Below are 23,860 nucleotides of genomic sequence, written 5' to 3'. Positions count from 1 at the left end.
GACTCCCTGCCCCTGCCTTATCCAACCCTCTCCCAGCCCCGGCCTCTTAACATGCTTCTTACCCCCGCTGGAGCCACGCCGGGGCCGGGGCCGGGGCCGGAGGCCGGGGCCGGAGCTGGGCCCAGGGCCACATCGCCCTGCTGGAGCCAGGCCAGGGCCGGGGCCCAGGCCGGAGCCGCACCATCCGGCCAGAGTCAGGGCCGGGGCCGGGCCGGAGCCACGCCGCCCGGCCAGAGTCGGGGCCAGGACCGGGCCGGAGCCGGACTGGGCCGCGCCTCCCTGGAGCCCTCCTCGCGCCCTCCCGCCCCAGCTTACCTGCCACTGCTTGTTTCCAGGCTTCCCGCGCGAACATCTGATTCGCGGGAAGCAGGGGAGGGGGAGGAGAAGGGGGACAGAGTGTTCAGGGGAGGAGGGGGAGGTGAGCTGGGGCCGGGGGCGGGGCAGACAGCTGCCCGAGCTTGGGAATCGGCTCCCAACTCACAACTGGGCGCGGGGCCTGATTCGGGGGAATCGGCCTAAAGCTGGCCCTGACTGGAACAAATTACCTTGAGAGGTTGTGTAATCTCTGTCATTAGAGGTTTTTAAGAACAGGTTAGACAAACACCTGTCAGGGATAGTCTAGATAATATTTGGTCCTACCTCAGTGCAGGGGACTGGACTAGATGATCTATCAAGGTCCCTTCCAGTCCTACATTTCTATGATTCTATACTACATGGGGTTTAAGAAAGTGGAGGAAAGAACACCAAAACGAGCAGGAAGCAAAGGTTAAGAAGGAAATGGTGAGGTGGGGAGAAATGGTTCACCCCTCAACATACACACATACACACACTACTCCTGTCCAATAGACCCTCCTCATGGTACTGTCAGAGGAAGTTCACTGCAGGCAGTAGCTCACTGGCTATGCATGTGTTTATATCCCAAGAATGCTCTCCAAGCCACCAAATTCTAGAGAGGGAGTCTGAAGAATATCTGAGATAAAAGTCTGTGCTGGGGTGTCAAGTCCCACCCCATACCCTGTGCCATCCAAAATAACTCCCAGAAGGAGAAGTTGTGCAAAGAATTTCAGTCACTCTCCCCTGTCAAGTTAACATGGGTGGGAGCCAGGAGCAGGCCTCAAACTGGTTAGCCGGGTGACACCTACTGGTGATAGGTTGGAACTGCAGCTATTTGGGACATGAAAAGGCAAGGACTGAAAAGGAGCATGGAAAGCCTCTGTTGGGGGAGATGTTTCATCTGTGTCCTAGTTCAAAGTCTGCCCATCTTGAGGTGTCTGGCTGATAGTCATACCTTCTGTCCTACTGCACCTGAAGGTGCTGGTCAGCATGATGTTTGTATGCTGCCTTGGCTGTCTCTAGGATTTGTTCCAACTCTTCCTGTGTTCCTCGGATTTGATTAATGAGATCTGAGGCTGCAGGAACTGAGTGGGCTGTGGGCAGTGCAAGATGGAAACAGGAGTGGAAACTATAATTGGCAAAAAACAGACTCATCTTGGTAGAGACCTGGTTTGCATTGTTGTATGCAAATTCCATGTGAGGAATCAATGAGGCCCAGTCATTCTGGTGGTAGTTTGTGAAGCATCACATATGTTGTTCTACTGGCAGTTCAATCTTTCTGATTAGCCATCAGCTTGGGGATAGACAGCTAGTAGGCAGAACACCTCCCGCCAAAACTGAGATAAAAACTGGGACCCCCAAACTAAGGTGACGTGGTCTGGGAGGCAGAACACATGGGTGATGAGGGGATGAAAAGCGTCCTCAGTGGTGGGAAGATGTAAGCAGGGAACAAAGTGTACCATCTTCATCAATGAACCCTTTATTGTCAGTATGGAATGGCATCCCTCAGATTTTGGTAACTCGACAATGAAGTCCATCGTAATATTGGACCAAGGATTCATAAGGGGGTCTTGGTGGGCATTAACATCTCAAAGGGTTTGGTGCAGGGCACTTTGTTACAGCCACAGGTATCGCAAGACCTGGCATAGACCTGAACATTGGATCACGGTTTTGGCAACCAGAACAATCAACATACCAGAGAGTGGTCTTTGCCTGGCTGAAGTGTTTGGCCCAGGGGACATCATGACAAATATGTAGGGGCTCCAAGTGGGGGCATCCCTCAGGGACTAGATACACCTATAAACAAGGAGAAGTCCATCCTTGTGTATGAAGTTACTCTGAGGTTCAGCACTGGAAGTTAGGAGTGTCTGGGCGAAGGGGTCATCTGGTAGGGAAGAATTTATGGTCATAAATATTTTAGATAGTAGTGATCCCCTGAGGAAGTGATGTAGTTTCCAGATGCAGGGAGGCTCTTCACCTAAGGATCAGTGGCATATTCCCCTTTGTGGAACAGAACGTCTGCCTTCCTGTTACAGGATTCAGGGCAGTAGGTGATAGTAAAATCAAACCTTGAAAAGAAGAGAGCCCAGCGTAGCTGTCATTGGATTAGGGCTTTAGCAGAGCACGGGTATTCTAAATTATTGTGGTCAGTGAATACTCGAACAGGGTGCCTGGCTCGTTCTAGTTAATGCCTCCAGGTCTCAAAAACCACTTTGATAGCAAGTAGCTCTTCGTTTGAAATGTCATAATTGTGCTTAGCAAGAGAGAGATTGTGGGAATAATACTCACGGGGATGAACTTCTTGGTTGAGGCCCTGTGTCTGGGACAGTCCCCGCTCCAGGTGAAGGTGTCGGTTTTCAGAATGGATGGCTGATTTGGTCAGGATGTGCAAGGATGGGCAGAGAGGTGAATGTCATCTTCAGATATTTGAAGGCTTCTTGGGCTTCTGGTGTCCAAGCAAACTTGGTGGTTTTCACAACAGAGAGGTTACAGGGGCCAGATTTGGGAGTAGTCACATATAAAACTTTTATACAAAGTTGCAAACTCAATGAAGCACTGAATTTCTTGAATGCTTTGCAGCATTGCCCAATCACGAACTGTTTCCACCTTCCAGGGACCCATGCGGTCTCCTTCAGTGGCCAGAATGCAACCTAAGTATTCCATGGCGGGCTGATCAAAGATGCATTTCTCCAGTCAAGTATACAGTCCATGTTGGCAGAGTCTTTCTTGGACGTTGTGCACATGCTGATCTTGCATAGGTTGGTCTTTGGAGTAAATTAGAATGTTGTCACAATCACATGGTGGTACAGCATACCCTGTAAGACATCTTTAATTAGATGCTGAAAGGTCGTGGGGACATTAGTAAGTCCTACAGGCATCACTAGATATTCAATGTGGCCATACCGAGTTTAAAACACAGTTTTCCATTCATCAGATTTTGATTAAGTCATATGCCATTCTGAGGTCTAATTTAGTGAATATCTGGGCTATTCTGACCTGATCCAAGAGGTTTGGGATTAGCAGTACTGGGTATCAATTCTGCACAGTGATTTTATTTAGGTCATGGTAATTTACACACGTCAGTAGTTTCTTGACTGATGGGGCTAGAAGAGAGCAGTGATCCTTCAACTATCTCAACTAAATCAGGGATAGCCTTAGGTTGTATGGATAGGCCAAGTATTTGAGCCACAGTAGAGTCCATGAAGTTATTTCCTGCCCCAGAGTCAATCAAGGCTTTCTTGGAGATGGGGGGGAAGTACCTGTCCAGAATCCCAAAGTTGGAGTTGCAGCTGGAGTTCTAGATGCAGGGACGTTTTCAAAGTGTCAGGCCAGGCACCCAGAATGGTTGCTGGAGGGGGCTGCATGGGGTTTTTCTGGTGTTGTCCAGGCTCAACCTGCCTTATCAAGGTTGGGCAGTCATTTCTCGGAGCCGCATGGTGCAGGGGCTTGCCAGGACAGACACCACGTGGCCGGTGCCACTGTTGTAAAAGCACAAGTTCTCTCACCATCAGTTTTCTCATTCAGAAAAGACCAGTTAGGTCCATGCCGAGTCCACCTGCATGGGCTTGGATGAGGGGGCCTTTGCAGGGATTGTGGATGATGCCTGGACACAGAGTGAAATCCCTTGCCTCTCAAGTTGCCTTTCACTAGGTCAGGTGGTGATTTGGATGCAAAGCTCAATAAACACATCTAGATCTGTGAGAGGTTCCAGAGAGGCAAGTTCATCTTTTATTTCCTTGCCGAGACCGAGATGGAATCAGTGTAGCTGGCTCAGCTCATTCCAAACTGTATCTGCTGCCAGGCATTGGAAGTGGGCCGCATATGTTGTAGTGGGCCCCAAGACCTAGTGAAGTTTCCATAGAGCCATCTTCATGGTATGAGCCCAGTGAGGATCACGGAAAATTGTCACAAAGGCTCTCAGGAAGATGTCCCAGCTGGCCAGTATGGGATGATCCTGCTCTAGCAACGGGGACAGCCAGTCCAGGGCTTTGCCTATTAAAGCTGATGAGCAGTCCTATCTTTGCCTGGTCCATCTGGCAGGTGTTGTAGCAGGAAACAGAACCTGTAGTGGTTTGCAAAACCTCCAAATTTGCTTCAGTTCCTGTCATAGGGCTTGGGTAAAGTTATTGTGGTTTTGGGTCCAGAAGGCAGCATGGGATGTGGGGCTAGGGAAGATGTACCCACTTGCAGTGATCTGTTCCTATTGTGGCCTGTAAGATTTAGTTTTCCACCTGCAGGTGGGCAATCTGCTCCTAGTGTCTCAGTGCACCCTGGGGCACCTACAATGCCGAGTCTGTAGGTTCCATACCCTTTTGGGGTAGGATAAACCTAGGAGAAGACTGAAGCGGTATGAGCAAACTGTGAGGCCTGATGGCCAAGGAAGGCTAGGGGCAGTCTGGAGCAGTGGTCAAGTGCACACAGGTGGTCAAGGTAGCCAGATCAATCGGTATTAAAGGCAGTCCAAGGCAGTGGTTGGAGTTCTCACAGGGGTCACCAGCTGGAAGATCCAATTCAAGGGGCAAGGTCAGTGAGATAGGGAGGCGAGGTGGGAAGCCTGCAAGGCAAGGTCAGGAGAAGCAACAGGATCTAGGCCAGGGATTCCCAAACTTTTTGCTGGCATGATTCCATTTTAATTAACTATTTCCTCCCAGGACCCTAGATAGCATGGAGGATGCTATTCTGAAGAACAAAATGGCATCCTCTGTAAAGCATGACCTCTCACACACCATACATGTGAAGTCACAATGTATGTAGGATGCCATGTTGTTCTACAAAATGTCATCCTCCACACGGCATGTACATATGATACATGCAAGGTCACAATGTGAAAAGGATGGTAGAGCAAAATGGTGTCCTCCATGCATCATGACCTCAACGCACTGTACATGCAAGGTCATGCTGTATGGAGCAAAATAGCATCCTCTGCACACTGGGAATCATTGCGACCCCATCTGCTGATAGTACAGCCCCCTTTGGGGGCACAAACCCACAGTTTGGGAACCGCTGGTCTAGGCAGCAACCATCAGGCAACAGCCTGTTGCTCAGACAGTCACAGCTTCCTGTTCCTGTTAGGTTCTTTATGTAGGCCAGGTACCCAATGAGAATGCTGTCTGTCCAGCCACTCAGGACCCTGGGGCATGGTTGCTGTGGGGCTGTAGGCCTTTAGCACTAAGGCTGTTGGCCAGAAGCCATAGTTAAGTATGCTGCTATGGCAGGAAGGCTAGGGATGGTATATAGGTATCTCGTGGTCTGGGTTAAATAGCAGGCTCCTGACAGCATTGTTGCAGCTGTGTCATTGTAATGCTTGCAGAGTAGATGTAGTCTGAGCCATCTACAGTACAGTATCCCCACTGCCTCAGAGGGTTGAGCACCACCTACTGATATGGGAATGTGCAATCTGACACCATCTGTGAGGCCACATTTGGGGATAACAAGAAGCATTCTGGGAACTGTAGTTCAGAAATCACCTTGGTAAAAGCTCCATTTTCCTGTCTCCCTCTCCTCTCCTTTTCTCAAAATGCGTATCTCTTCATCAGGTAGGGGAGGGGAGGTTGAAGAGGAGGATGTTTGACTGTAGATCTCCCATGAGAGGGCAGTAGTGTCCAAGGCCAGAGCTCAAACAGGAGAATGGCAGAATTGCTAAATTGCCTTATTTAGTCTATCTGTCAGTGAGTTTGGCAGGGTGAGCAAGGTTACTGAAGTGTGCGTAAAGGGGAGGTCTTACTGGACAGAAATGAGGGGTATCAGCTGAGTTGGTGTGTGTGTGAGGGACTGGAATTGAGGGTGCTGCAGGTCTGGACTGAGGTGCATCTGCAAATGAGTTGGGAAGGACTGGAATATCAGAAGACTGCTAGACTGGAGTATATTGGCACAGGTGTGTGTGCTGTGTCTTGATAATGATGTTTTATGTGTAGTTTAATATGGAAAACATAGCATTTTGATATATAATCAAATTATGTTTGCATGAAAACTTGGTGAGGCAGATCAGTATATCAGTAATGCATATGCATATAATTTGTGTCTTTTTCAGAAGAGTTTTGTATTGTGTTTATACTTTTAGATAACCGATGAAAATGGTAATTATTTAGAATAATAGTTAATGTTGTTTTGTGATTAAATATGCATTTATTTTTATCAGATATGAATAATATGTTATATTTATTATGTGGACACTCCACTGTTCATTTCCTTGCTTTTAAGTGCCTAGGATTTGTAAATGATGTGATGTTGCTTAGCAACCTTAGTTGGTTTTTTACGCAGTTTTTAAGATTTGGAATTTCCTAGGTTTTGTTTTGTTTTCTTCTCCTGCCATTCGTTTTCATTTTTTTCTTTTGTGTAGGTAAATGAAGATATGTTTGGAAAAAAAAAATCCATGCGATATCATCAAATTACTGAATTAGTGGACTGGGCCATGCTGGTCAAGGTAATAACAGCAGGCACTGAAATTATTGTGGAAAGAATATGTTAGTGAAGATTCATGGTTAATAAGCAATACATCACCCCAGTATGCCAGTGAAGGTTCTGGAAAACACTTGTCAATGGGAACACACACACACAAGCAATATATCACCTCAGTATCTCTGATTTTGTAAGTGAAAGAATTTGTCAATGAGCGCACAATATGTACAAGAATACATTGCCTCAATATCTTTGCTTTAGTCATTGTTGAAATAATTCCTCATTGGGAGGGGTATCCTAGACTATATTCTTCATCTGTTTTTTTCTTTTTGCTATCAGCCTCAATGATACAGATTCATTTCTAGTTTACATTCAATAGTAATATAATAAATAATTTATTATTTCTGCCCTTGAAAATTGCCTGTTGCACAAACCAATATCAAATGTTTCTATCAGAATATTGTGGTGTACTGTTATTTCAGTTCCAGACTGAGGCATACAAAGAGATGGTAGACACTTTATAACATTTTAAAAAAGGAAGCATTTGTAAATTGCTTAATCTCAAAATATAGTCGCTCTGTTTAGCTGACATTTTCAGACCAAAATTTAATCTGAAAACTGTGAGCATGAAGAATGTTGGTTTTCTCACTCATAAATGTGTGTATCTGTTTGTGTGAGAGTGTGGATGGAGGGAGTTGTCTCAAAATCAACCTTATCATAGGGCAGCCTTAATGATGGAGAGCTACTGCCTCCTTATAATATCATACTTTTTACTATTTTTATTTATATTTTTTTCTCACACCTTAAGGGTTGGGCAGCAGTGAAACTGATTTCCTGTAGAACAACGTGACCAAAGAAGAGGAGGAGCTCTTCTCCTAACCCTCCTATAGCCTTTGGGATATACACAGGAGAGGTACTCACAAGGCCCCAACTGTTACGGGCTGGGCTACTTCTATGAGATACTGGATACCATCAGGTATAGGAGTTTGTGGTTTGGTGCTGAAGGCCAAAGACTATAAAAAATAAACTATATGATATTGTAATGGGCCACCATTAAGAGTTGTCAAGGTATTGAAAGGGTGGATAGAGGAGATAACTCGTTAAAGGGGTATTAAAGTTATGAGCCAAATGGCCCATCCCCCGGTCAAAGCATGCAGGCTCTATAGTTGTGTGGAGCTACAGGGTTGCCCTAGATATTACAAATACAGCGGCTACGGGTTGGTTGTAGATAGATTTCGAGTAAAGCAGGAGAAGCGGGTTTGTGTGAACCTGAGGAAGCAGAGACAGAGAGGCAGCCTCTCCTGAGCTGGCTGGTGGGATTTTCCAGCAAGGAAATGCCCTGTGTGCTCTATGTTGCTAACCCTGTGTGCTCTATGTTGCTACTGCTCCTCAGGCAAACAGGACTTTGTGTATGTTTCTGTAAATAAACAGATTCACCAAGGATTACCATCTCCTTGATTTCCCATCCGAATGGCGCCACCCCACAAGGCCTTGAATTTCAGCCTTCCACTCAGCCCAAGAGCCAACATTATTATTTCAGAAGTTGTCTATGATCTGATCATATAATCATATAATTAAAGACAGCAATGTAAATGGAGATATATGAAGGGGTGCCCAGGAACTCTCACATTTCCTGATTTTTCAGTGCTTCTCTGGGCAAGTTTAGCACCCTCTTAGCATAGGTTATTTTTATGTTTATTTTTTCTAGGTTTTCTAGGAAAAAGGAGAGAAACTAAATATTCCCAAATCTGGAACATATTGACAAAGCTGCTAGCCCTGGAAAGTATTTTCACATGCATCAAAGTAAAGTGTGATCCCTGCTTTATTCAATCCATACCTGGCAAAAAAGGCACACAATCTATGTGTACAACACAGGAGACCTTCCCTTGGAATGCTAGAAAATCTTGTGCAGAAAAGTGCTAGAAAAGGATAGCATGTTAAATGTCAGACCCATGACTAGAACACAGAGCTTTTGGTTCTATAACCAGGGCCCGCTTCTCAAGACCACCTCTGGCTGAGTCATTCAGCATCTCTGTGGGTTATTTACCCACCTTGAAAAAAATGTAGCTAATAATGCTTTTCACATACCAGTAGATTTCAAAGCTCTTCACAATGATGAGTTAGTGTCATTACTCCCACTTTACAGTAAGTCCAACTGAGGCCTTGTCTGCACTAGAGCACTCAGCCATTTGTGCTTCAGTTGGTTGTTTGACACCCACACAAGCCACTTGCGTACATTTGCATCCACCATAGGACTGTCCAACACCAATTCAAGGAGGATGACTGCATCCTTAGCCAGCATCCTTAGCCAGCAAACCTCCTTAGTTTGTGAGCTGAGAGTTCCCGCTTTGTTCCCCATCATGTCCCCTCTAGTCATGCTGCCAATGGGTTCCTCCTCCCAAAACTACACTCCTGAAAAGGCCCTCTCTAGCCCCACAACCCTTCAGCTCCTTGCCATGCCTCCACATAGCAGTCTCCTCTCCTCTGGCCAAAAAATGAACCTTACTTGGAGAAACTACCACTTCTCCATGATAAGCCACACAAAATTGCAACGCCAGGGCTAATCACTTATACGAATGCATCTTTATAGTTATCTTGTCCCCAATGAATCCCACGCCAATTTGTATGCTTAACCACCTATTGTGTCTTGTCATAAACACAGATTGTGAGTTTTCTGGGGCATAAACTTTGTTGTATTTGTTTGTGAAATGGGACTTTGATCCATGATTGTGACCTCTAGGTGCTACCACAATATAAATAATACATTACTTTTTAAAAATACTATGTTAACAGAAAGTTAGGATTTCAAAGTCAAACACTCAGAAGTTAGGATATGCCAGAATTAAGGTTGCATTCAATCCCCTTGTGTGTATACTCTGTAATACAATCTTTAATTACAAAATCACATGCTGTTTTCCACAGGACCCCTGTCTCATTCAGTGCATGGAATGGATGGTGTTCAGGGAATTAATCAGGGGTTTATAGTGAATGAGACAGTTGCCTAGAGGCTCCCTGCCTCATTTGTGGCAGAAGTTGGAAGTAAATGCAACTGAGATCAATGGGAGCTGTGCTTTCTGTACACAGGAAATGGTATAAAATGCTAAGTACTCTGAAAAATCAGGATCTATGTGTTTCAAGTTGGTCACCCAAAATTAGAGTTCAGGCATGAAAATACATCAGTGTACTTTTGGCCTTACTCTCTCTGATCCTGAGTTCTCCATGTGTAAAATGGGGGTAATAGCTCCCTACCTTACAGAGGTGTTGTGAGGATAAGTTCATTATTGTTTGTGAAGCACTCAGATATTATGGTGACGAGCACCATAGAAATGCCCATGACAAAATTAATAATTCTGTATTCAGTGCAGGGTTTGGGCAGTAAATGAGGCCTGGGGCCAGACTTTGAATGATGCAGATAAAAAGAAATATTGACTAGTTACCCATTCAGTGTGCACCATAGATCCTGTGGAAAAAATAGTTTGTGATCATGTAATTAAACACTGTATCATAATTTATACACACAAGGGGGCTGAATTAAGGTTACAGGCAAACTTAATTCTAGCATTTCTTAACTGTTGAGCTCTTGGCTTTGCATCCTTAATGTTCTTCTAACATATTTTTTTAAATGTAATAAAATACTAGTAACAGGACTGGAATTCTTATGATGCAGCTCCAGAAATAAAGGCTCCTACATGTGAGCTAAAGCAGCTGTTAGGTGCTGAATATAAGAGCACCCTTAACTTCAAAACTTAAACCAACCAATTGAGGGCATTATATTTTCTTGATCATTTGCACACTTTCTCTTACACACACACACACACACAATACCTTGTCCTGCTTCCAGTGTAGATAAGGACTGAAATCACCAAGTGGCACCAGTGTGAGCAGAATTAAACCTCTATATGTCAAACCAAAATTAATTAGCTACTTAATTAAACACAGCTTTTGATCTCTAAATGTAGCTGGTGCATGTATTTTCAATTGCACTGAACTCTGTGGATAGTTTGAAGGGGCAGTAAGCTGCCATTTTTGAGCTAGAGGGACACAAAGAAACATTAGACAAAATTCCAATGTTTTTAAATTCAGGGTAATTTTTTAATTACTTGTAATTTTAAAAATCTTTTGTTCAGACTTTACAGAAACTTCTTTTTCTTTGCAATCAGAATAAATTTGGCATTGTTTGAGTCCTATGGAATGCTCCAAGCCAAAATGATAGATTATAAAAAGGCTTAAATAAGGCCTATAATAGGTTTATTATGGATGTCACAAATGTGTTTTCACGCCTGTTCACTTTGTGGGTTTATAATTTGGGGTTAGTATCTCACATTTTCTAGGGCATTCAGCTATTTGGCCCTGTTGCCTGTTCGGCATTTTTATTGCATTCTATGTGTGTCTATCTGTCTCTCTTGCTCTTGCTCTCCCTCATTCTCAGGTGGAAAGACTGCGATTGGGTTACACTCTCATTCATTCTTGCAGGGCTCAGGGCCCTCTCTTGGCCTCCACGCTAGACTCTCCCTTTGTGCTGTTGCTTGGTAACTGGGAAAGGGGGATGGGACAGGCTACAGGAGGGAAAGATGGGTTGTGGGGGCAGGGAGTTGTGTGAGCAATTGAAGTGTGTGCAGCTTGTGTAATCCTTCAGGCAGACTCTGCATGCTGATTAGATCCAGACCGGCGAAAGCAAAGGCCAGGCATGGAGCCTTGGCCAGCTTGCACAGACACAGGACTAAGGTATTTGGAAAGAATCCCTACCCAAGGCGCACTATGGATGCTTCAGGGAGTGGTATGAGAGGCTCAATAGGGGACAAACCCCTCCCCTGCCCCCCCAGACAGTACTGATCCCAATATATAGGGCCTTACCAAATTCACAGCCATGAAAAACTTGTCACGGACTGTGAAATCTGGTCTCCCCCTGTAAAATCTGGTCTTTTGTGTATTTTTACCCTATACTATACAGATTTCACAGGCGGAGACCAGCGTTTCTCAAATTGGGGATCCTGACCCAAAAGGGAGTTGCAGGAAGTCACCAGGTTATTTTAGGGGGCTCGCAGTATTGCCACCCTTACTTCTGCACTGACTTCAGAGCTGGGAGGCCAGAGAGTGGCAGCTGTTGGCTGGGCACCCAGCTCTGAAGGCAGTATCCCACCACCAGCAGCAGCACAGAAGTCAGGGTAGCAATACCATACCATGCCACCCTTGCTTCTGTGCTGCTGCTGAAGGTGGCTCTGCCATCCAGGGCCGGCTTTAAGCCGATTCATCCGATTCCCCTGAATCGGGCCCCGCACCTAAGAGGGCCCTGCTCCGGGGGTCTTCGGCGGCATTTCAGCAGTGGGGGGTCCGCTCCGGGGGTCTTCGGTGGCATTTTGGCAGTGGGGGGTCCACTCTGGGGGTCTTCGGTGGCATTTCGGCAGCAGGGGGTCCTTCGGTGCCACTGAACCCCCGGACTGCCACCGGGTATTGGAATTGGGCCCCGTGGGTCATAAAGCTGGCCCTGCTGCCATCAGAGTTGTGCTCCTAGCCAGCAGCCACTGCTCTCCAGCTCTGAAGGTAGGGTGACCAGATGTCCCAATTTTATAGGGACAGTCCCGATATTTGGGGCTTTTTCTTATATAGGCTCCTATTATCCCCCACCTCCATCCCGATTTTTCACACTTGCTGTCTGATCACCCTATCTGAAGGTAGCACTGCTGCCAGCAGCAGTGCAGAAGGGTAGGAGTACTGCAACCCCCCCTACAATAACCTTGTGACCTCCCTCCCCCCCCCACAACTCCTTTTTGGTTCAGGACCCCTACAATTACAACACTGTGAAATTTCAGATTTAAATAGCTGAAATCATAGGATTTAAAAAATCATAAATTTCATGAGTATGAAATTGACCAAAATGGACTCTGAATTCGGTAGGGCCCTACCAATACACCAGCATGCTGCTGGATGATGCTATGCTGCAGCAAGTGGTGTCCGGGAATCAGTAGGGGGCACTTTCCTTTGCCTCAGTAAGGACAGAAATGGCTCTCCAGTACCCAGGGGGTGGTACGCCACAAGGAGCGATGTGGGTGATTTAGCATGAGGCATTGTAATGACTCCTGGGCCATGGCCTTGTGCTAGGATGTATGCTGGAATGCAGAGAGTGGCGTTGCTTTAAAAATATATATAAAACTGAAGCCCTAACCTCAGCTCTAAAGATCCCGTCACTTTTCTCAATCATTGGCTTGTTATCCCCATGGTCCTTGCCAAATCTCAATGTAGGAGGTTGTTTCTGCCTCTTTACATTCCCTATGCAGTGTCCATCATATATAAGATTCTCCTTATCTTTTAGTGTTGAATAGCTGCAATCTACTGCACTTCAGTGGCAGCTGCTCTTAGTCTTTCTCTGGTGCTTAAGAAATGGGAGATACATTATTAGTAAGTTTTGAGTAAAACCCTTAGGAACTGCAGTCCCATCTGGCTTGCTTCACTCCCCTCTAGGCCAGCCCCCTCTCAGAGATACATGGGGCTCTTTTCTCTCAAGCCCCACTCTGCACCATCTCTTGTCCTGGAGCTACATGGAGGCCTCACTCTCTCTCCTGCTTCAGGAACACCGGATTGCTCAGCACTCCAGTTCCTGAGAGATCCAATCCATTTCTTCCCTCACTTTTCTCTCGGATTCGGTTGCTCCGGGGTCTGTCTTGCCAAAAAAAACTCCAGGCTTCTCCCATTCCTTTGTATTGGGGAGTGGGAAGGGAGGAGAAATTGCAGGAAACTGGGGAAAGGAAGGAGAGTGGAGTGAGACAGATTTGGGGAGAGGAGGGAGCCAGGAAAGGAGTGGGACACCATCCATTTCACCTGATTTCAGATGCAGGCTCTCAGGGGAGAGGGTCTGTGGCTCAGAGAGACAAAGATGTTCAGATGATTCCTGATATTATCTCTACCCCGCCCCCCAAACTTTATTTTGAGCCTCTGACTGAGTCCCCCTCTCCCTCTAGTACACTGACTGACTGGAGGGACCCACTGTTAGGTCGCTCTCCTCTGTCCCTCCTGGGTGTCTGTTTTGGGGGGAGTTTGGAGAGGAACTCGGGGCGTTCGCAACTCACAGCTAACTCGTCCCGAGCCCGCGTGGCCAGGGCCTTCTGCCGCCCATAGAGCAAGCGCCCAGCCGAGGCTCGCCCCCGCTCCAGCTCCCCCGGAGCTCCCTCTTTCCAGTCTTATCCCTCTCCCCTCTTTCTCTCCTCCCCCACCCACTCCTCTGGCTTTGCCCTCCCTCCCTCCCTCCCTCTCCCCGTCCCCGGCGCGGCTCTCACGCGCTTCCCCCGCCCGCTCCCGGCCCCTGCGCTCGCGCCGGGCTCCGAAGAGAAACATTTTGTCTAGCGGGAGGTGACTGCCGGGGCGGGGGCGGCAGCCGCCGGAGGGTGACAGCGCGGCAGGGGGCGCTTCGGAAATGGGAGGCGGCTAAGGGCGGCCGCCGCCGGAGCGATGGGCGAGCGGCGGGGCGGGCTGGGCGGTGTTTGAAAGCGGGGTTCTGCGCTGCTCCACGGCCCCGCGGCCATCGCTGCTCCAGCGGCCGCCACCTCACCAGCCCGGGGCCACGGAGCTAGGAGGCGGACGAAGGAAAGGGGGCGTATTTAGTGCCCTTCCCCCCACCCCGCGCCTCCAGTCGACCTCCTCCCCGGAGCTTACGGTGAGTCCCGCGCCTGCCCCCCGCCTGTCATTGTCTCCCCCCCCACACGCGTGTCGGCCCCTGGCGGGGGGGGGAGGCAAAGCTGCGGATGGGTGGGTGGGAGAGGCAGGACCGCTGCTTAACCCCGCCGGTGCCAGCCCAGGCCGTGCCCGCCCGTGGCGCTGTCTGTTCCGGCGGGGATGCAGGGGGTGGGTGGCGCGGGAGGCAGGGTCCTGCAACCCCGGGAGGGCTGTGGCAGAGCGCGGCGGTCCCTGCTGGGAGGATCCCCGCTGTCTTGCCCAGCCGGGGTTGCGCTCCCTGAGCGGCCCCCCCCCCCAGTAGGGGGCGATGGACCGGGGGGAGGGGGCTGCGCTTGCATCGGGCCTGGGGGTCTGTCCAGTCTCCTCCCACGCCGCGGGGGGCCAGAGCTAGCACGGCGTGACGTCACCCTCCGGGTGCCTTGCTGGAGCAGCCCCGTCCCCGCTGCCAGGGGAAAGTTGGGCTGTGGGGTCCGAGCGGCGCTTCGGGGAGCCGGGGGTTGGGCGCGCAGGGATGCGGGGCAGCTGGGCACGGGAGGGATGTGTACGTGGGTCTGGGTGTCGGCTGCAGCGAGGTGGGGAGAGTTCTGAACGTGCAACCCGACGCCGTGCAAGAACAACGCTGGAAAAGCACCAGGCAAACGTGTTGTATTACTGAGATGTCTCCACCTTCTCCTGCTCCCCTCAGATCATCCCCGGGTCATCTTGGCAAATTCCTTTCCCAGAATAGGCTCTGAGCTGTTGGTTCCTTTCCAGGTGCAGTTTGGGGAGAGGCAGAAATAATTTTTGGTTCTCTTCGGAGTCCTGGTGATTCCCACCTGATCTCTTCAGGGGAATAGGCACAGGAAAACGGTTTAGTCAATCACCATCTTCCCACTCCATCATGGTGGGGACCCACCACCAGCCCACTACTCTGAAATTCTTCCAAGAAAAACCACTAGGTTGCTGCCAGGGCACCAGAGTGCAGACAACTGGCCTGCAAGTGGGTTGTCATCAGTTTGGCCTTTGTGGTCCATTCCACTTGGCCATGGTCTTCTTGCTTGTTATGTTGGCTATTCAGTTGCTTTTGGTCCTGGAATTGTTCACTGTTTCCCATGGTGTCCTCAGTGTTTTATCTGCAGGCCGACCACCATGTTTGTTTTGTTCTGTGTGCCATTAGTTTGTGGTTCTTTGCATACTATTGAGTTGCATTTGGATTGTCTTTTATGATGGCCATTGAGTTGCTATTGTGTTGGCCAATTTCTTAATGTTATTTATTGTGTTTCTTTTTGTGTTGTGACTGATTTGGTCTATGTGCTGACTGTTGAGTTGCCCATACTATTACTATGAGATTGTTCATTGCTTTGCGACTAATAAAGGCTCTTCTGTCCTGCTCTGGTTATGCAACCTTTTACCCTTATCCAGATACTTCTTCATTATCCCTGGAAGACGTACCCATATTTAAGCAAGTGGGTGAAGCCATGCTGCAAAATTCTTACCCATTATCACAGTTGGGTTGTGGATGGAGATGGTCAAATTATTAATTGAGATTAATTTATTTGAGGAATTTCACTTTCTTCTCTCCCCGTGAATATTCCTTGCTCAAGTAATTATTTTCGTGTTATTCATTTGTGTGAGTAAATGTCAGGTCATTGGTTGTTAGTGACTTGCTTGCTCTGTTCCCTGATTGGATGATCTGATCTTTCTCAGCAGAAGGACCCCTTTTCCATTTGTGATCTCTAGGAAATTATTTGAATTCTTGACTGAGCTTTTCAGTATGGCTGTGAAGGAACATCCAATGCTAAGGCTGTCACCCAAAGCAATAAAACTCACTCAGACATTTGCAAATTAAATGTCATGATTCCTAATGATAAAACTTGCTGATCCTCTTCTACTGTAGTAATCCCCCTCTCCTCAGATACTGGTAGATGGTTATGTCCTTAACTTAGGGTTTGTCTACATAGAATTACATTGGAAAGTGGAATAGTTATACTGGAATAACTCCCCATATAGACACTTCACGTGGAGTTATACCAGCATAACGATAACGGTATAATATGCTGTCCCCAGTATTGAACTGATCACTTTTCCAGCTCTGTCCCGTTGCAAATTTCTGTGTGATTCCTCTTCTTCTATGGTGTCTTTTTGTTGCTCCTGCTCTCCAGGCATCTCCTTTCTATTGAGAATCTGGGTTTCAGATTATTTCCCCTCAATATGTTAGCTGGATTTGTCCAGGCTTTGTTATTTCCTGCCCATGTCTCTAATCTCTCTTGGTCATGTGAACTGCTCTATTGTCCTCTGTGGGTTTTGCAACCCCTTTCAGTTTAGTATCATTAGATCCTCAGCTACAAGGTACCCTAGAAGTGCAAAATATTTTTCATGTATTTTTCACTTCATTTTTGCTGCATTTTCTTAAGGAGGAATTTTACCAGTGAAACAGTAATGTATTTTTTGGCTGTTGTAAAGGTAAAGCTAAGTACAAAATATCAACCCTTTATAAAATTCTTGAAGGCTAATAGCCTGAGGGGAAAGTCAAATACTCTGAATATGATTAAAATAGAAAGTGCCTATGAAAAAGTGTTCTTAAAAAACTCCTGGGTCATTTTCAGGTTGTCTTCACTGCAGAGTTAACCCAGGTGATCTCCCCCAGATTGGCCTAGCCTGGGTGTGAGCAGCCACATTGCCAAGCCGTATCTTTGTTACTGTGTGCTCACTGGAACTGCATTCACCCATATCTGTTGCTAGGACTTCTGGGGGCACATCCTAGGATTTTTTTGTGCTGCAGTAAGTTGAACTGCTCTATGATTCTTTCCCAGTGAATTGTGGGAGAACTCATCTTCCCTTCTGGATACAGGAGGAATTGTGAGAAGGCACTGGAGTACTGTAAGCACTCAAGTGATTTAGCCTGCATCCTGAGTCATGGCCTGTACCCCCAGCCGGTCCAAATAGCTCAGGTTAAAAGCACCACTAACCTTGGGTGAGGAGGGGTTTGTTTGTGGGTAGGAGTGGTCTTAGAGGTAATACCTGAATAAGAGCCTGGGTTAACTCCACAGTGAAGACATGCCCTCACAGGTCGTATGTAAGGGGTTTCTTCTGACTACAGTAATTTGTTATTGTAGGGTCTTGTGTGTGCAACTGTTTGTTACTGTCTCCGATGAGATAACATTTTTTTTTTTTTGATGGATTGGGATGGGACCATATTTTCTCCCGGCAAACACAAGGGTAACTATTTTGTTGTCTTTGGGCAATTTTAGCCAGTAATACCCCAGTTGGGTTTTGCTGAGGGAGGGCAGGCAAGTGTTGCCACTCTTCCCCCACATTCATTGCCCAGGTGATGTCATTTGTCAGGGATCAGTCTAGCTGGGAGATTTCAGGCTACAATGATTCTTTGCCTTACAAGCTGCCTTTGAGAACTGGGATTTCATTCAAGGATACCTCTTGATTTCCGCCCCCCCTTCTCTCTGTGTTGTGGAACAGTGTAGGATTAGTCAGTGAGTAATTATCCATACTGGGCATCCAGGGCCTCTCTGGCTATGGTTCTTCCCGCAGGCAGGGTTGATATTTGAAATGGCTTTAATCAGAGTTATTCTATGGTTGTCCAACCTCTATGAATGATAATTTTATCCACAGTTAGGTCATGATGGTTCATTAGGCTTTTCTTGTATGGGTGATGCTGAGGGTTAGCCCAGGGTTGTCTATCAGACCATGTCCCTACAAACTGATTTCACTCAGGACTAGCCCACGGTCATCTGCTAGCATCTTAGTGATCGATGGCTATCTTGGTGTTTAAACTAATACATTTTAAAGCTTGAATGGACCATTATGACCATATAATATGACCCCCTCAGTTGCCGAGCAAAGGGCATAGAACTCACCCAGTGATTCCTTCATGAAGACCATAACTTCTGGTGGAGCTAGAGCATAACTTTTAGATAAATATTCTGTCTTCATTTAAAGATTTCAAGTGATGACGAATCCACCACACTCCTTAGTAAACTGTTTCAGTGGTTAATTACCCTGACTATTAAAAATGTGCATCTTATTTCCTGTTTGAAGCTTCAGCTTCCAGCAGTTGGATCTGGTCTGCTAGATTAAAGGGCCCTTTGCTTTCAAAAATCTTCTTGCCATGTAGGTACTTACAGACTGTGATCAAGTCACTTTTTAACCTTTTTGATAAACTAAATAGATTGAGCTTCTTAAGTCTCACTTTATAAGGCAGGTTTTCCAGACCTAAAATCTTTCTTATAATTATTTTCTGAATACTTTCCAGTGTCTCAACATCCCTTTTGAAGTGTGGGCATGAGAACTGAACACAGTATTCCACTAGTGATCTCACCAGTGCTGTATACAGAAATAATAGCATCTCCCTACTGCTACTCAATATTCTTCTGTTTGTACATCCATGGATTTCACTAGCTGTCTTAGCCATAGCATTGCACTGGGAACTCATGTTCAGTTTGTTATCCACCATGACCCACAAGACCTTTTCAGAGTCAACGCTTCCGAGGATACAGTCTCCCTTCCTGTGAGTGTAACCTACATTCTTTGTTCCCTGATATATGACCTTCCATTTGGCTGTATTAAAATGCATGAACCCATTTTACCAAGTAATCCAGATTGCTCTGTATCTGATCTATCTGTCCTTACCATTATTTATTACTCCACCAATCTTTGTATCATCTGAAAATTTATCCAGGATTTTCCATCAGACAGTGCCTCCTTCAGTAATAGTTTCATCCTGAGATAGGCCACAGTTGTGCCTTATATAAGCTTTCAATAGACTGATTCCCCACATACTCAGTAGGGAAACATCCTAGTTGTTCTTATGACACTGGGTTCATGTGTTAGTGTTTTCACTGGTAAGGGGCAGGCCATGTTTGTGCCTTGAGCACTTTTGTTATGTGCAATGGTTTTGCCCACAGGTTGTCAAACAGTGCTTCATGTGGATGATGGTTATTCAAGGTTATATCACAATTGCCAGTCTGGAAGTGCTTCTGTAGGCTACTGTTTCACTTGCATAGGCTACTGCTGTCCCAAGTGCCTAACGGTGATAGTTACTCCCAGGTTTAGAACATGATTGTCTCCCATATGGTCTCTTTGTGGCTGATGGTTTCATTTAGGTTTAGGACATGGTTACTCAAAAAACGTTGCCCAATAATTTGTGCCCTTTGCACACTATCTTCCACAGAGCTTCCTTTTGCCTGGTGGACAGCTGTGACCTAATGCTGAGTGACACCCATTATGCAGTGGGTAACTGCATGATGGACAACTGTGACCTGACCAGGTTAACTCATTACCAGGGGATATTTCCTGATGGGCAATCAAGATTTAGACCAGGATTGCTCTGTTACGTAGTGACGGTGCTTCCTGATGGTGGACGATCATGACTGTGTTCTCCAGAGAAGACATCTGTTGACAAACATCTGTGGCATAACTGTAACTGGAACCATCACCTTTACAGGCCCTTCCTGAGAGGCTACTATGGCCTAACCTTGATTGCAGCCATTCACTGTATGGGCACTGCCGAACGAGGGACATTGAGTCTCCAGTTTTTCCTCTGGTGGCCCTTAATGAGTGGGATTTGGGCTCTCAAGAGCTCAGAGGGAAAAGTATGGGTTATTTGTTGTTGTTTTTTACATCTCCTAGTGTTGGCAACCAAGTAACAGGCAGGTACAGCTTTGGATGTGCCATACAAGTGAGAGGTACCTGCACCTTCTTTGTAATATCACTAGTGAGATCATTCCAGTTAATGTACGGTATTGTGTAGGATATCTGTCCCTCTCCAGCTTTAGGTGCTGGTCGGATAATAACAGGTCCCTGGTTAACAAGGGCTGACAGGCTTCATGTTTCTGGTCATTGAGTCTTGGCTGATTGCTGTCAGTTCTGAGATTTTGGGGATACCCAACAACCCAAAGTTGATCTTTGCTTTGGTACTCATCTTCCAGTCTCAGGTACCCATTTAGGCAGGATGAGGCCAACTTCAAACATTGACTGTGCTGTGACTAGGGAGGCCATGAAAACTTAGAATCAAAGAACTTAGTATAGGAACACTCCATCAGGTTTCGTCCAACCCAAAGTCTAGGGACCAGGGCAGGACCATTCTCATGTTCCATTTCGTAGGGTTCCTGTTTCTCAATATTCCAAGCAATGGGGCTATAGTCTATCCTGGTATGGAGATGACTCTCCCAGCCTTCAGATGCCTCAGTGCTATAGGACAGTTTCTGTTCAGCTTTTCCTTGGCTCATCTCACCCCTTTCCTTCTAGTTCTCTCCACTTATCCCCCCACAAATTCCTCTCCCATTGGGGTTTTTGCCCCTCAGGCACTTGCAGAGAGTTCGTAGGTCCTCCCTTAGTCATGACTTCAGTGAGGCCAGTGGATTTTACTGTTTGAAACAATCCCCAGTACTTAACCCCTCCAGCCCCTTGAGCTTCTCTGTACCTCTTCTCTGAACTCCCTCTAGTTTGTCACTATCTTTCTGGGACTGAGGAGACCAGAACTGAGTACAGTATCCCAAGTGGGGTCTCCCCATAGTACCCACAGAATTAAGTATATGCAGAAAAAGAAGTGTTCATATTTCTGTTCTGTATTTGGGAGAAAAAGACGATGTAGTCATATATGATAAGACTCTTTCCATTCCACTTGTGTCTCTGGAGGATGTTAAACAGAAGCTATTAAAGTTAGACATTTTTAAATTGGCAGGTCTGGATAACTTGCATCCAAGAGTTTTAAAAGAGTTGGCTGAGGGGCTTGCTGCAACATAGATGTTGATTTTTAGTAAGACTTGGAATACTCTGGAAGTTAGAAGACTGGAAGACAGCAAATGTTGTGCCAATATTTAAAAAGGGTAAACAGGATGACCCAGGTAATTATAGGCCTGTCAGTCTAACATCAATCCAAGGCAAGATAATGGAGTGGCTGACACAGGACTCAGTTAATAAAGAATTAAAGGATGGCATTAATTATAATACCCATCAACATGGATTTGTGGAAAATAGATCTGTCAAACTAACTTGATATCTTTTTTGATGAGATTACAAGTTTGATAAATGTAATAGTGTTGATGTAATATACTTAGACTTCTGTGAGGCATTGATGTGGTACCACATGATATTTTGATTTTAAAAAACCTAAAATTATATAAAATTAACATGACACACATTAAATGGATTAAAAGCTGGCTAACTGATAGGTCTCAAAATGTAATTATAAATGTGGAAGCATCATTGAACAGGTGCATTTCTGGTGGGGCCACACAAGGTTTGGTTCTTGGTCCTACACTATTTAACATTTTTATTAATGACCTGGAAGAAAACATAAAATCACTGATAAAGTTTGCAGATGACACACAAAATGGGGGAACGGTAAATAATAAAGAGGACAGGTCACTGATACAGAGTGATTTCGATAGCTTGGTAAGATTGGCTCAAGCAAACAATATGCATTTTAATATGGCTAGATGTATACATCTAGGAACAAAGAATGCAAGCCATACTTACATGCAGGAGCAGTGGAGCCGCAGGTTTTTGCCTGGAGCTGGAGCCGGAGCACAGCTCCAAAGCCCTGCTTATATGATACGGGACTCAAGAAGGATGTTGATAAATTGGAGAGGGTTCAGAGAAGAGCCACAAGAATGATCAAAAGATTAGAAAATGTGTGTTATGGTGTTAGATTCAAGGAGCTCGAACTGTTTAGCTTGGCAAAGAAATGGTTATGGGGTGACTTGATTACAGTCTGAGTCCCTACACAAGGAACAAATATTTAATCCATCTAACAAAGAAAGTTATTACACGATCCAGTGGCTGGAAGTTGAAGCTAGACAAATTCAAATGCAAATTCAGAATTCCATTTTTAACAGTGAGAATAATTAACCATTGGAACAATTTTCCAAGGGTCATGGTGGATTCTCGATCATTGAGAATTTTTAAATCAAGATTGGATGTTCTTCTAAAAGGTATGTTTTAGGAGTTATTTTGGGGAAAGTTTGAAGGCCTGTGTTATACAGGGGGACAGACTAAATGATCACCATGGTCCTTACTGGCCTTGGAATCTATGAATCCATAAGTAGCCATCAATGGTGTTCGGTTTGTTTTTTATTTTGTTTTTTTTGAAGGTCAAAAAGGAATGACCATACTGAATGCTGATCATGTTAATGTGGAGGGGAAGGATGTAGCATTGTGGCTTCCCTGCATGTGGACTCACTTTGGCCCATGATTGGGTTTTGTTACCAGATCTGCCCGTTAGTTTGGGGAATGCTCATTTATTCGGGTTACTCTTCGGGGGGGGGGGGGGGGGGATCCTGTAATTCTATCAATGTACTGCTTGTGTCACGTTGTTTTCATATGGAGCTTTACTTCTTCCTTATCTAAGTCCACTCCCAATGGAACTATCCTGCAGAACCTAGGTTCCCTAGGGCTGGGTTCCTCCAGCCCCGGAACAGGATGAACACACACACATACATTAACAGAGCAAGTCTGAGCAGACCGGGTCAATCAGCACTTTCAAGCTGACCCCCCTTATGTGCCCCTGGGCTCAATGGACTGGGTCAAGCAGCACTTTCAAGCTACCACCCTTATGTGTCCCAGATTCAGCACGTCCCTATCCCCACTCTAACATCACAATTGTACTGGTAGTAATCTACTTGATGAGCAAACCCCACAGTATTTTGGATGATGCAGGGATCTTTAGCTTAGGTAAAAGAAGCGTTGCTGTAGAGTAAACGGGGGAAGCTAAAAATACAAAAGAGTAAGGCTCAGCAAGAGAGAGAGAGGCAACCAGCTTAACTATAAAAGTTATTTATTGAATAATAGTGAAAACTACACAAGGAGAGCCTAAACCAAGATAACATACATTACACTGCTCTACAGCCAAAATGCTTCTGAAATAAATGTAGTCAAACTTTACTAATTCTGGGTCTCTGAGAACGAAAATGATGCTTAAAATTGTTGATTGGCTCTAGTTTTCAAGATATGCTATTGGGTCAGTATATACGACCCTTGACTTGGGAATGGCGGAGGATAAGTGAGTTATAAAGGAAAGGGATCTCAATTTAAACCAGAAATGACTAAAATACATCTTTGACTAGATCTATGAATAAATCTATGACTGGGTTTGGACAGTACTTGCTTTTTAGGCAAAACAATGAATGATACAATCTGAAGCTGGTATTGCATATGAATTACATCATGTTATTCCTAGAAGTCATGGATGATGCAATCATAACGAAGCTGACATCACTCTGATGCACAAATTGCCCTAGATCAGCTCTAGAAATCATACAGTGTCGTACTCTCTTATTTGTCAGTGTTTGATTTTGCAAAGGGACACATTTCTGTTTAGCCAAAGTGAGCAGAGATGCCTCGTACTTGTGTGAACAGTGCAGATAACTTCTGCTATGTTTGTGGTGAAGTGACTTTTGCATCACAAAAGTGCGGTATAACCACTATGGTTAAGAAAGCCTATCACCTTTATTTTGGCTGCAAAATT

The 23,860-nt window shown here is 45.8% G+C and overlaps 1 protein-coding gene and 1 long non-coding RNA gene across 2 annotated transcripts in view; both read left to right on the top strand.

Moving 5' to 3' along the window:
• Positions 1-5,943: 5,943 nt before the first annotated feature.
• On the top strand, positions 5,944-8,173 carry LOC128830532 (uncharacterized). The gene is made up of 3 exons (XR_008443598.1): positions 5,944-6,208; positions 6,674-6,757; positions 7,541-8,173. It is a non-coding gene; the product is annotated as an uncharacterized LOC128830532 (long non-coding RNA).
• Positions 8,174-14,018: 5,845 nt separating this feature from the next.
• The window catches only part of ATN1 (atrophin 1), an 80,991-nt gene continuing 71,149 nt past the window's right edge, over positions 14,019-23,860 (top strand). The window contains exon 1 of the mRNA XM_054041448.1: positions 14,019-14,380. The gene's annotated coding sequence lies outside the window, so the exon portion shown is untranslated. The remainder of the gene's footprint in view (positions 14,381-23,860) is intronic.

This window comes from Malaclemys terrapin, chromosome 1 (genome assembly GCF_027887155.1).
Source record: "Malaclemys terrapin pileata isolate rMalTer1 chromosome 1, rMalTer1.hap1, whole genome shotgun sequence".
NCBI classification, from domain to species: Eukaryota; Metazoa; Chordata; order Testudines; family Emydidae; genus Malaclemys; species Malaclemys terrapin.
This window is presented reverse-complemented; position numbering and strand designations above follow the sequence as displayed.